The sequence below is a fragment of the Petromyzon marinus genome, chromosome 24 (assembly GCF_048934315.1).
Source record: "Petromyzon marinus isolate PM22_M1 ecotype Great Lakes invasive population chromosome 24, UKy_Petmar_22M1.pri1.0, whole genome shotgun sequence".
Taxonomy (NCBI): domain Eukaryota; kingdom Metazoa; phylum Chordata; class Hyperoartia; order Petromyzontiformes; family Petromyzontidae; genus Petromyzon; species Petromyzon marinus.
In genome coordinates, this window is record NC_133690.1 from 3,732,820 (window position 1) to 3,745,262 (window position 12,443).

Genomic DNA, 12,443 nt, shown 5'->3' on the forward strand with positions numbered 1-12,443 from the left:
CAGGGTGGACGTCGTGCCCCACCTGTCCAGCGAGAGTGGCAGGGTGGACGTCAGGGTGGACTTCGCGCCCCACAATCGCTACCTGTGACCCTGCTTGCCCGCTGTCTTGCTTTATGTGTTTAGATGGTAGGGTGCCATTTTTGTTCACGTAGCGAAGCACTCTGTATAGGCATCTGATAGCATATTATTGGCATTGTTTATTTTTGTGATTCTGCTATGTTAACTCATAACATATTTTTACATTGCTCTTTTTGACATTTTTTCCCCCATTCTTAGTTTGATTTTGACATTGAATTTGTGATTTGACTTCTAGCTAATTAAGTGCTAAATTACTGCACGGGACGGTTATCGACATGTACTGGTTCCGTTCCTCAGACCCGTTCGCATCCGGAACTGTTCGTAAGTTGTAACGCAATCATGTACCTACAATATTTAAATGTACATATAGGACAGTTTTACAAAATATGTCAAAGTTCACCAAAAGGTAAGCATTGTGAAACTCAATACTTTAATAATACTGAAAAGTAAATAAAACATTAAGTCCCTGACATTGACTTGCTTGTCGGAAGGGGGACCACCTCCCAATTGCACACAAACACAGACACGCACACAGACACAGACACGCACACAACGACGATCCCACGTATCCCCAAAACAGGCTGTTGTGGCAAGTGCTGCTCGCAAGCACCGCCGATGAAGGCCGGCACAGCACACGAAGGGAGTGGGTGGTCAGCACCACGCCCGGCCGCCTTTGTCTCCCCCTAGTGGCGGTGTTTACGCAGCCCACCAGGTACAGGAACACCTTGCACTTTCGTCTGGTGAGGGACCAGAACATGGACGAATGTAAAAACAGAGAGCCTTTATATTTAGCTTGCACATTTATTTTGGCCGGCGAGAAATGCACATGCAAATAACGACGGTAAAACTATAACACGTACGTGCGAAACCTAACTAAACAGAAATAAAAGAAACAAAAATAAACGTAAGAATAAGTAAACAAAACTTAAATAAATAAACACGATCACCACGCTTGGGGCCCATTATGAATATGTTGCGTGGTGAATGACGACTCGGAGGCAGGTTTCCAGGTAAGGGCTTCCGCCGGTTTATTAACACAAGGGAGCAATTACTGCACCAGAGGTAAGTGCCCCTTACACTGGGTCCTTCATAGGGACCCGGGCTCTATCTGCTGCTAGCCCGGCTATCTCTGGCAATTTAGATTAAAGTGATCAGTCTAACTCTATACTACAACAAATAAATATGGCGAAACCAAAACGTATTCGAAATGACCAATATAAAGTTATAAAAACAATGTAGCAGTGATCTTAGGGGCCGTCCATGAATGACGTCACGCGCGATTTTGGGTGATTTTTGACCCCCCCCCAAGTCACACGGTGTTACAAAAAGTCAGACCCCCCTCCTCAAATATGACGTCACAAAGCTCTGCCCCCCCACCCCAAACAACTAAAACATATTCTTGGTTCTTTTGGTAAAGTCACGTTGAAGGGAAACAATAAAATATATATAAATCAATAAAATTCTCACGACGTTTCGACTGTAACACAAACAGTCATCATCAGGTGTGAAAACCAACGGCAAGAAACATTTGAAAGAAGTGGCGGTTTGTATTTATTTATTTTTAAACATTAGCACCACGGAGAGCGATTTGACAGTTTGTTTAGAAGGACGAGTCCATCTATGTTCGGAAAAGAGGAGGGGGTAGACGACAAATTAATGTATGCTGTCTAAAAGCCACCGTAAGCGTGAACAATCAATTAAGACCCGAAATGGTTTATCAAATCCTTCCAATGATTGCTAAGCCAGAATCTATCTTCTCGGTTGAAATTGTTTGTCTGTGTTTGCATATGTGGATAGCCTAATGAACGAATCTCTCATGGTAGCCTGATCGCTTGCAAAGAACCTCTGTCTTGGAGAAGTCAATGTCATGTGAGCCTACTGAATTATAACAGTGATCTGCCACGGCCGAGGTGTTGGTCCTGCCGTGTTTAAGGTCTGCTTTGTGTTCACGAATGCGGTCCGAGACATGTCGATTGGTTTCTCCAATGTAACTACTACCACAGAGGCAACTTAGTTTGTAGACACCAGGGTACTGTAAGTCCGGAATCACATCTTTTACAGACGGAACCAGATCACGGATTTTATGTAATGTGTTGAAACGGACCTGGATCTTGTGTTTATTCAAGATTTTGGAGATCTTTTTTGTGATCCCCGCAATGTAGGGTAAAGTGATGGTTTTGAAAGGCTCCTCAAGAGGGTCCTTCTTCATGGTTTGAGTGATAGCTTTGCGGATTGTATAGTCGGAGTAACCATTGGCCTTAAGAGCTTGGTGTACGTGCTTGAGTTCACTGCCTATGTGTTCCTGGTCGGATATGCATTGGGCTCTATGGTGCAGAGTCTCGATGAGAGAATTCTTTTGTGATGGATGGTGGTGGGAATCCGGTTTCAGATAAGCATCCGTATGGGTAGCTTTCCTGTAGACAGAGTGGCTCATTGAACCATCAGGTCTCTTTTTTATTAGAACATCGAAAAAAAAGGTAGCTTGCCATCTTTTTCGACTTCCATGGTAAATCTGATGGCTGGGTGTATGGAATTGATGTGGTCGAAGAATTGGTCTAGAGCAGGCCGGCCATGTGGCCAGATGACAAAAGTGTCATCCACGTACCTCTTCCATAAGGTTGGGCGCAGAGTGGCAGTCTGGATGGCGTCAGTCTCAAATTTATCCATGAAAATGTTGGCTATAACCAGAGATAGGGGGGAGCCCATTGGGGTGCCCTCAGTTTGTTTGTAGAAAGTTCCATTCCAAGTGAAGTATGTATTGGTTGAGCAGTGTCTCACCAGGGGGGGGTACCTCAGTGTTTAGTCCTTGATGAACCAAGTCTTCAATGATTGCGATGGTGTCAGGTACAGGAACTTTGGTGATTACCAATCGATTATATAATTACAATACCCCTCTCCGCCTCAAATCACTGCACCTGAATGAATTAAATGATGACGTCACCTTGCTGCTGCTCTATTTAGGACCGGGAGCAAGTGGAAGGCCTCACCATTCTGGCAAATTGCCCGATGATGCTGCATGTAATTACCAGCGAAACGTCGTACTCAAATTTTTAATGATGTTGATTCACTCTTCAACACACCGGTGGGCTAAAGTAGTGAATTATTTGTCCTTTGTAAACGTGACACTTTTTTACTGATTGGCCGTGTCGGGTGGTGGAGGGCTACGACACATTTATAAATAACGCGATCTAACCCAAAAACATTTATTATGGAATCCCTGTGTATGTGTCTCATCCTGTGTGCGTGCGTCTCCTCCGCATGGGGAATGGTAGTGTAGTAGTTTGCGTGCTGCACTACGACTCCGGCGACCCGAGTTCGATCCACGCTCACGGCCAACACCAGTGATGATTATCTGAATTGGTCCTGGGCCTCCCCTCGGTCGACTCAGCCTCAAATGAGGACCCGATGGGCTGTGTGTAAACACCGCCACTGGGGGAGCCAAAGGTGGCCGGGCGTGGTGCTGACCACCCACGCCCTCGTGTACCGTTCCGGGCCTTCATAGGTGCTCACTAACAGAACTTGCCCCAACAGTGTGTTCAGGCTATACGGGGCATCTTTGGCGTAGGTATGTAGGCACTGCTGCACTACAATATCCCAATGTCTTGTTACATATTCTCCTTACACACATTACCACTTCTGATCATTTGGCATCTGGACCTGGCTTGGGCCTCTCCCAGTCCCAGTTGGTTAAGCACAATGCATCGCGTCAACTCGTACGACCAAACCACCGAGGAATTCGCCCCAATATTGCGAGGCGCTAAGCTGGGCTGGGCATGGATATTGCTTGGATGGGTGACCACCGTGCATACAATAGGTGCTACAGGCTGCTGAGGACTGCATATTTTTTTTAAAGTAATTTCTTTACCTTTCCTATACACTCATTTTCACTCTCATCGTGTTTTCGTATTATTTTTTTGTAACGTTCTGACCCACCCCGACTGGACATCTGTGAAAAATAGCTTCCATAGCTCATCAGATTCCTCCCGTATGAATACATCCATTGATTCCGACATTTTTGGCAAAGGGCAGTGCAACAAAGTTCATTGTACCGTGCTACACTCCGCTGCCTGCGCTCCCCAACGTCACCGACCCGCACTGTGCAGCGTGGTGAAGCACGGTGAAACAACTCCACTGAACCACACAAGGGTGGACACGGGCCCTCGTCCAGCAGTGTGTTGACAAAAGGACTGTACGTGTACAACGTGTCACTTTCGGTAGTGGAGTGGAGAAGCAAAGCCGACGCACTTCCTCAATAGTGTTGCTAAGCTGCCCCCCCCCCACCTCGTTGTCAAGTGTCTGAGAATCCTTCTCGTGCGCAGGCAGTGGGATGATGCCACAGTCTGTGAGAATGGGGCGCCTGGTTTATTCACATCCGGCCAGAACGCTGCAGTCGGGTGGCTTTTAACGCTGGCCTGGAGCAGGTGCTTGGCTTTGCTAATTCAGCACGAAACACGGGAGGGGGGTGATGACACGGTCGGTGTCGCCCGTTTGTCAGGAGTGGTGCTACAGTTCCATGGTCATGAGGCCCTAGATCAGTGTTGACTCATTTGCAGAGTCAGGGTTGCACTTTCGCCGACAAGTGTGAGGGCCGCCGCACTGCCTGCAAGGGGGGTGTTTTCACATTTGTGTACCTAGGGGTTGTTCGGGGGCGCCTGTTGCACCCCTCACAACCATTTACGACCTTCGGCCAGGAATGTCACGAAAAAAATCGCACACGAACGACAGATTTGCGCAAGCACCCGATGCTCCGTTTTGAAGCTTTAAAATGAAACATCTTTGAATTGTATTATGTTTTGAATTAGATTATTTTATTTCTTCATTAAAAGCTTATATCATTTTACATCTGGAATAACTAAATTGAAAACGGCATTTCGTGTGAATTTCCTCTCGACGTTAAGTAGATGGCCTTGCTGGGGATTTGGTTCGATGCAGACTTTCACCCGCCCCTCTATAGCCCCGCCAAGCGTTGGTTGGCTGCTTGGTCCCGGTCACGTGAGGCACTTAAACCAATCCGTGCCACGTTAGTCACAATGACAATCACAGACCTGGGTGTTTATATATTAGGATTGTCGGGTGGCCGCATGTCATGGGCCGCACTCCAGGGCTGCCAATGGCCCGCAATGGCCTCACAATGAAGAACACTGCCCTAGATGTTCGATGATCCCTCGCATATCACCCTAAGCGCCTCCCCCCCCACCATCCATTACCCTGTGACGTGGTAGCGCGTTCGCCGCTTGTTGCAGATGTTCACGGTCTGATTCCAATCGGCCGCCCTGGTTATTGCTGCCGGTATTTAACCACCAAAATTACCTGGCGTCTGCTTCACAGTGGGTGTTAAAAGACCCTGTGGCAGGATTTTCAAGAGCAGGTCAAGCCTTATGCCGCCGTCACGGTCCAAATTTGCCAAGTTCTAAAAATGGCACCACAAATCACTCAATTGGAATTATACTTAGCATGAACCTTCTAAAAAAGAGAGACTCCTTGAGGCTTACCTTGGGTAAACAAGCATAATAATATCACAATGATACAGCCGCCCCTGTTGCGTTGGTGAAAACACAGCCCTGCACACCGACTTGTGACCCAGCAGTTGCAGGCATAATAGGGTCCTACACGTTTCCTTGGAACTCTTAAGGAAGCATTCCTCTACACTTTATTCCTAGACGAACAGAAATTGAATGCTGCCACTGTGGTGTAATAGCAGCACGCTGCACTTGCAATCCAGATGTCGTCAGTTCGAACTCCTGGCGCGGCATTTGAAACCATTGTGCAAGTTTTTTTTGTGTTAAATGCTCTGCGTCTGTCCACCCAGCAGTGTGAATGTGTAGACGATAGTTTGTAGATCAACACGTCTGATATGGCGGGGGTATAGTGTGGGCACTTCCACCTCTTCTAAGATGTCTGGCCAGCGTGGAAGAGTAGGCCAAACACCCTGTGAAGAGGTTCTCTCGAGCTATCGATGAGCACAGTTGGCTACGTACGGTGCGAAAGAATTTCAACATACGTAGTGGAAGTCTTGGCAGCATTGGTGTGATAGTGCAATTGCAGGGGCTGCATCTTTATCCATAAACGTGCGTTATGAGCAGAGGTGCCGGGAGTATTGTGCATGGAAATTTCTCTTTGAGAAGTGAGCAGAGCGCTGAGTAGATTTGAGTAGTTTTAACACGGGTAACACCCACAGCCAGCAGTCACTCGACCCTGCTAAGGGGCCCGTCCATAAATGACGTCACGCACCTGGGAGGGGGGGGGGCGTTTAAGAAATGTGACGTGACATCAAATTGCGCAACTTTAAATAAATATAGACAACACGTTCTACTTAATTAAATAGACTTATTAATAAATGTTTTCTCCTACAACATCAGAGTGCAGCGCCACATTAAATACGCACTACAATGACAATAGTTTAAAGCGATTTGAAGCATGTTTTATATCTTTGGGGGGGGGGCGGAGCTTTGTGACGTCATATTTGAGGGGGGGTCTGACTTTTTGTGACGCCGTGTGACGAAGTGACGGGGGTCAAAAATCGTCCAAAATCGCGTGACGTCATTTATGGACGGCCCCTAACCCACAAGAGCTATGTGTCCTGTGGCGCTCTGTCAGTAAGGACTTGCCAGTAAGGCTTCGCCATCCATCTGGCCTCAAGATTGTGATGTTGGGACGACGTAAGGGGGTGATGTTGCTGTATGTGATCGCAGTTGAGTAATTTTTCAGCATTGGGGATGTCTTGGCCGACACCTGTTTTATCGTGTGCCTTTTGTGTGTTTTTTTATTTAAGAGGAAACCAGAGAGCCCGGAGGAAACCTGTGTGGAACAGAGGGAGAACATACAAACTCACACTCACAGTCTTCAGAGCGGGGAGAATTAACAGGGGGGGGGGGGGGACATACAAACTCCACATACGCACAAACTTCAGAACAGGGGGAGAGCGTACAAACTCCACACAAAGGCACCCGAAATTGGAATCGAAGTCAGCCCTTTTCTTGCTGTGATGTACAAGTGTCACCACTGCACCACCCCCATCCTGCCGTCCACCATCGATGAATCAACGAACTGTGATATACCATCGCAGCGCAGTAACTGACACGCGCGGGACCTTGTGGAATGGAAACGCTGCGTGCGTGCGTGCAGGCAGGCAAGGACACGTACGTGGACCCCGTGTCCGGCTACTCCGTGTTCACGAGCCGCTCTCACTTGCTGCGCGGGAAGTGCTGCGGCTCGGCCTGCAGGCACGTACGTACGCACGCAGCGGCCAGTCGCACAGCACACGCACACGGTCCCACGGCGCGGGTGGAGAACCGTCTGGAACGCTCTTCCAATATGAGGAAGGCACTGGAGCTATGCACTTTCAAATCTAGATTGAAAATGCATGTCTTTAAAGCTGATCCCTCTATTTAAGACCGCGAAACAGGAGGATTTCTCCACATTTCTGGCTGTCGCCTGGTGAGGCTGGTTGTCATTACCGGTGAAACGTTACAGTACTCGAATTGTAGATGTTGTGGCTATACTCCAACACACCGGTGTGCTGAACTAGTAACTAATTGGCACGTTTTGTTTACGTGACAAACCTTTACTAATTGGCTGTGTCAGGTGGCGGCGGGTTCAAGGACACGTTTATATTTACACGATCTAACCCAAAAAAAACCTCTTAATGGCTCTTTAAAACTGCTTGTTGTGTTTAGTTTGTTGTCCTTCCCCCGCACCTCCGATGAGCACGGTTGGCTACGTACGGTGCGTGAATGACGTTCAACATGCGTCTCCTCTCCGAGGGCCAGAGGCGACTCTCACATATCCCCGGTTGGGCACAGAATCAGAATCTTTATTTATTCATGGGGAAAAAAATCCGATGAGCTATGAAGCTCTTTTTCACACTGTCCTGTATTCGCGCACACCATTGATTTATCCAATGATCACGGCAGCAGTAGGAACGCGCGCGAAAAGTAACGCACGTGGCGACCGAGTTGCTGTGTCATCACCATTCTATTCGAGCAGTGGTTCTTCACCATTACTGCAGTCTTCTACTTCTTTGGTTCTCGATGGTTAAAACTTTTGCAATGTTAATAAATGCATGGGGCTTGATGAAACAAAGTAGTTGTACTTACGTGCCCATGCTTTATTTGTGTTTTCGATGATTTACCTTCTAAACAAATCTGGCCGTGTCTCGCACCCCCATGCGCACCCCAGTTGACGTTCTACTGTATGCACTGGCGGAGCCAGTGGGGGGGGGTGGGGTGGCACGTGCCCCCCCGCCAATGATCCGATCGAAATTAGGGATTTCGATCTGATCCTTGGGGTTTATTAGTAATACATCGGCATTTTGCGACCCCCACTGCCACTGTGTAACATATGACTACGTGCCAGGGACGCTATGAGATGATAGGACAATAGTCTGAGTCCATAAATGGCCTGATGCAGCATCTGTCTCCCTCGTCTCTCCCATTTCTCCACTCCTTTTCCCTCCGTTCCCTCTTATTCCCTCTTATTTCCCGAGCCGATGTATGCTGGTGTTTGAGTACCAACCGTGTCTAAGTGTACGTGTACGATGTACGCGGACACAGGGATGTGGTTACCCTCACGTTGACACTGGCACACGGCCGCACACGCTGAAGCGGCGTCTCCCCTGCCGTCCCAGTGCCCCTTTGAGCAGGTGAATGTCAAGGACCGGCACAAGAAGAGCACCTACAACGGCTACTTCTACACATGACGACTGGAAGATTGCGGATTGCAGTCATCTTCACCAGGGCTACTGGCAGGCGGATGGTCTGGTGTGTGGCGGCTGCTCTGTGGTGCTGCGGTGTCCAGGGGCACACGGTGATAGAAGTGTCCACAGGGGTGATGTCGAAGTTGTCGTGGCCTAATTAGGCGCATGTAGGATGTACAATGAGGGAAAGAAGTATTTGATCCCCTGCTGATTTTGTACGTTTGCCCACTGACAAAGAAACGATAAGTCTATAATTTTAATGGTAGGTTTATTTTAACAGTGAGAGACAGAATAACAACAACAAAAATCCAGAAAAACGCATGTCAAAAATGTTATGAATTGATTTGCATTTTAATGAGGGAAATAAATATTTGACCCCTCACGTCTCCAGCGCCATGCCGCCGCAGCAGCATGGCGCTGGAGACGTGAGGGGAGACCCCGGCCAGAGACATGGGCTCCAGGCTCAGGTACAGAGACTCCAGATTCAGGTACAGAGACTCCAGACTCAGGTACAGAGACTCCAGATTCAGGTACAGAGATTCCAGACTCAGGTACAGAGACTCCAGATTCAGGTACAGGGCTCCAGGCTCAGGTACAGAGACTCCAGATTCAGGTACAGAGACTCCAGACTCAGGTACAGAGACTCCAGATTCAGGTAAGAGACTCCAGACTCAGGTACAGAGACTCAAGACTCAGGTACAGGGACTCAAGACTCAGGTACAGAGACTCAAGACTCAGGTACAGAGACTCCAGACTCAGGTACAGAGACTCAAGACTCAGGTACAGAGACTCAAGACTCAGGTACAGGGACTCCAGACTCAGGTACAGAGACTCCAGATTAAGGTACGGAGACTCCAGACTCAGGTACAGAGACTCCAGATTCAGGTACGGAGACTCCAGACTCAGGTACAGAGACTCAAGACTCAGGTACAGGGACTCCAGACTCAGGTACAGAGATTCCAGACTCGGGTACAGAGACTCCAGGCTCAGGTACAGGGTTCCAGACTCAGGTACAGGGTTCCAGACTCAGGTACAGAGACTCCAGGCATAGGTAGAAGGCGCTGTGAAGTTTGTAGAGTCTTAAATTACAAGCATACAGCTCTGTACCCCTGCGTTCACCTTGTAAGAAATGAGTGGAAGAGATACCTCCTAAGAACCCCCTCATCAGTCCCTCTCAAGACTGCATCTCCCTACAGAGTTTCCTGGGGTTTCCAAGTGAACAAATTCAAATATATTTACACACACACACGTACGAAAAAAACATGGACATTATTTAAAAAATATGCTTTGTAAAATAGTAAGGTTGAACAAATTAACAAAGTAAGGACATCTGAAATGTGAGTTTTTTAGAGGTTGGTTGATATCACGTATTCTGTCAAATGTGTAGCATTTGTTTTGGAATATTGTACCATTACAGTTTAAACAATGTTTTCGTGATATAAGACCACTTTGATCAGAATATTTATTTCGACTGGACGAATCCGATGGGCTGGCGGAGGCAGAGCGACTGGTTGTTTTAAAGGGCAGGGCCTAGGGCATGGGTTGGCAAATGTGGCTCTTTAAGGACTGCTGTTTCGTGACGTTGTTTATTAAGGACCCACCGTCTCGTATTCACCACACAGTGCATTTCGGCTCTTGAAATATTGAGTTTTTTGTTATCGAATTCTAAAACAAGTGGCTCTGCTTGTTACTTTTTTGGTTTGCCGGCACCTGTCCTGGGGGAAGGGAGGAGGTTGTTTTCAGAATGCTCATGAAGGACACAACAACTGTGACTCCATAGAATAGCTTTGAATTAACAGCATAACGGGTCTTTCAGACTTGCTTCAACATGATTCGTTTGTTCATGCCGACATTACCGAGTGATGCGTTGTATACTGTGCTGTGTTTGCACAGAGGCCCCAACTTGTTGAAATGAAAACGGATAGGTTGGCACAGTGGGGAGGCACGGGTGACGATTCATCTGCCAGTGATCTCAATCAGTCAAAGCCATGGCACCTGGGTCTGTCCCGTGACCTGTCAGTGAGCCTTCGACACTTCACGTGGCCTCAAAGTGCAGCTAGCCTGGCACAAGCGCCGTGGTGACCTCACCTGCACTTAGTGGCGAATGGCTGCTGTTGTTCCTGTTAACGTGTTTACACGTGTGTGCGTTGACATGTGTGTGTTTACACGTGGGGCGAGGGGTAAGTGTAGCGGTTAGCACGCTGCGCTTTGATTCCTGCTCACGGCCAACACCAGTGGCGATTACTTGAACCGGTCCTGGGACTCACCTCGGTCGACGCAGCCTCAAATGATTACCTGGTGCGGTGTGTAAACATCGCCACTGGGGAGACAAAGGCGGCCGGGCGTAGTGTTTTCCACCCACCCCTCCCCTCGTGTGCCGTGCCGGCCTTCATAGGTGCTCGCTAATAGCACTTGCCCCTACAATCTGTTAAGGCTACACGGGGGATCTTTTATCTTTATATTCTTGGTTCTTTCTGTAAAGTCACGTAGAAGGGAAACAATAAAATAATAAAAATATAAAAAGTAAAATTCTAACGACGTGTGAAGGTTTTCACACCTGATGATGATTGCTTGTGTTGCAGTCGAAACGTCGTAAGAATTTTTTTTTTAATTTTAATTATTTTGTTGTTTCCCTTCTACGTGACTTTACCGAAAAAAAACAAGAATTGAATCCTTGCAGTCACGAAAGCTTTAAATAAATAAAAAAATATTTGATCTTTGTTTCCACGTTGTGTGCGCGTGTTTATGCGTCGTGGTTACACGGTGCGGAGTTCACGCGCGCACAGAGATCGCTTCGAAGCAAATTCCGCTGTCAGTCAGAGAGGCATCGTCTTCTTTGCGTGTAACGTTACAACATAACTCAGCAGACAATACGCCAACCTTGTCCATACATCGCTCCCTCCATCTACCGGTTTGAAGTGTGTTTGACACATCCCATCAGCCACACGTACCTTCTGGGGGAGCGCATACTTTCAGCAGAGTTCATTTAATGCGCGTACACAATCAGTGCCGCCGCAGTTTTGAACCGCCAGGCGGCGGTGGGTGCGGTCGTTGCGTTGTGGAATAAATAATTTAAGTTTTTTTTATTATTACACGCTTTTTATTAACTCTGTCTATTGTTGTATCCTCAAATCTTGTAACTCAATTTTTATCCACTTCCCAATGTGGTATCGACTGCAAACTTGGTATGCTTATGTCATACTGATGACAATACTGTATTCTATCATGAAAATAAAAAGTATATATATTTTTACAAATTCTTTTTGATGTTATTTTTTTCCTTGGGTCTAATTGTCCACGCTTAACTGACGTTGGCTGTAAAGCACCACAGTCCCCCTTACGTTGTGGCGAGCTTCGATTCCACTCCCTGGAGTCGTGGAGTTACATTTTATTAAAGCGTGTTTAAAAAAAAAGTTTTTTAAAACATTACTTTTACAGTGTGGTACGCAGCTGTAAAAAGGAGACGTTACTAATGTGTTCTGTTTATCACTAACGGCAGACAGCCACAACAGCGCAGTGGCAGGACCCCGGGGAATCTATCGGATTACTCAAATGACACAACTCGATTTTGTTTCGGTTTAAAAAAAAACCCCAATAAGTTAATTCTTTCTTAGGCGATCCCCAAGTGTGTGTTCACGTATATTCCTATAATTCAGGTGAGCCATCACAC

The 12,443-nt window shown here is 47.2% G+C and overlaps 1 long non-coding RNA gene across 1 annotated transcript; it reads left to right on the forward strand.

Annotated features, from left to right (window-relative positions):
* The first annotated feature begins 7,132 nt into the window (after positions 1-7,132).
* On the forward strand, positions 7,133-12,030 carry LOC142928881 (uncharacterized). The gene is made up of 2 exons (XR_012945184.1): positions 7,133-7,305; positions 8,705-12,030. It is a non-coding gene; the product is annotated as an uncharacterized LOC142928881 (long non-coding RNA).
* The last annotated feature ends 413 nt before the right edge of the window (positions 12,031-12,443 follow it).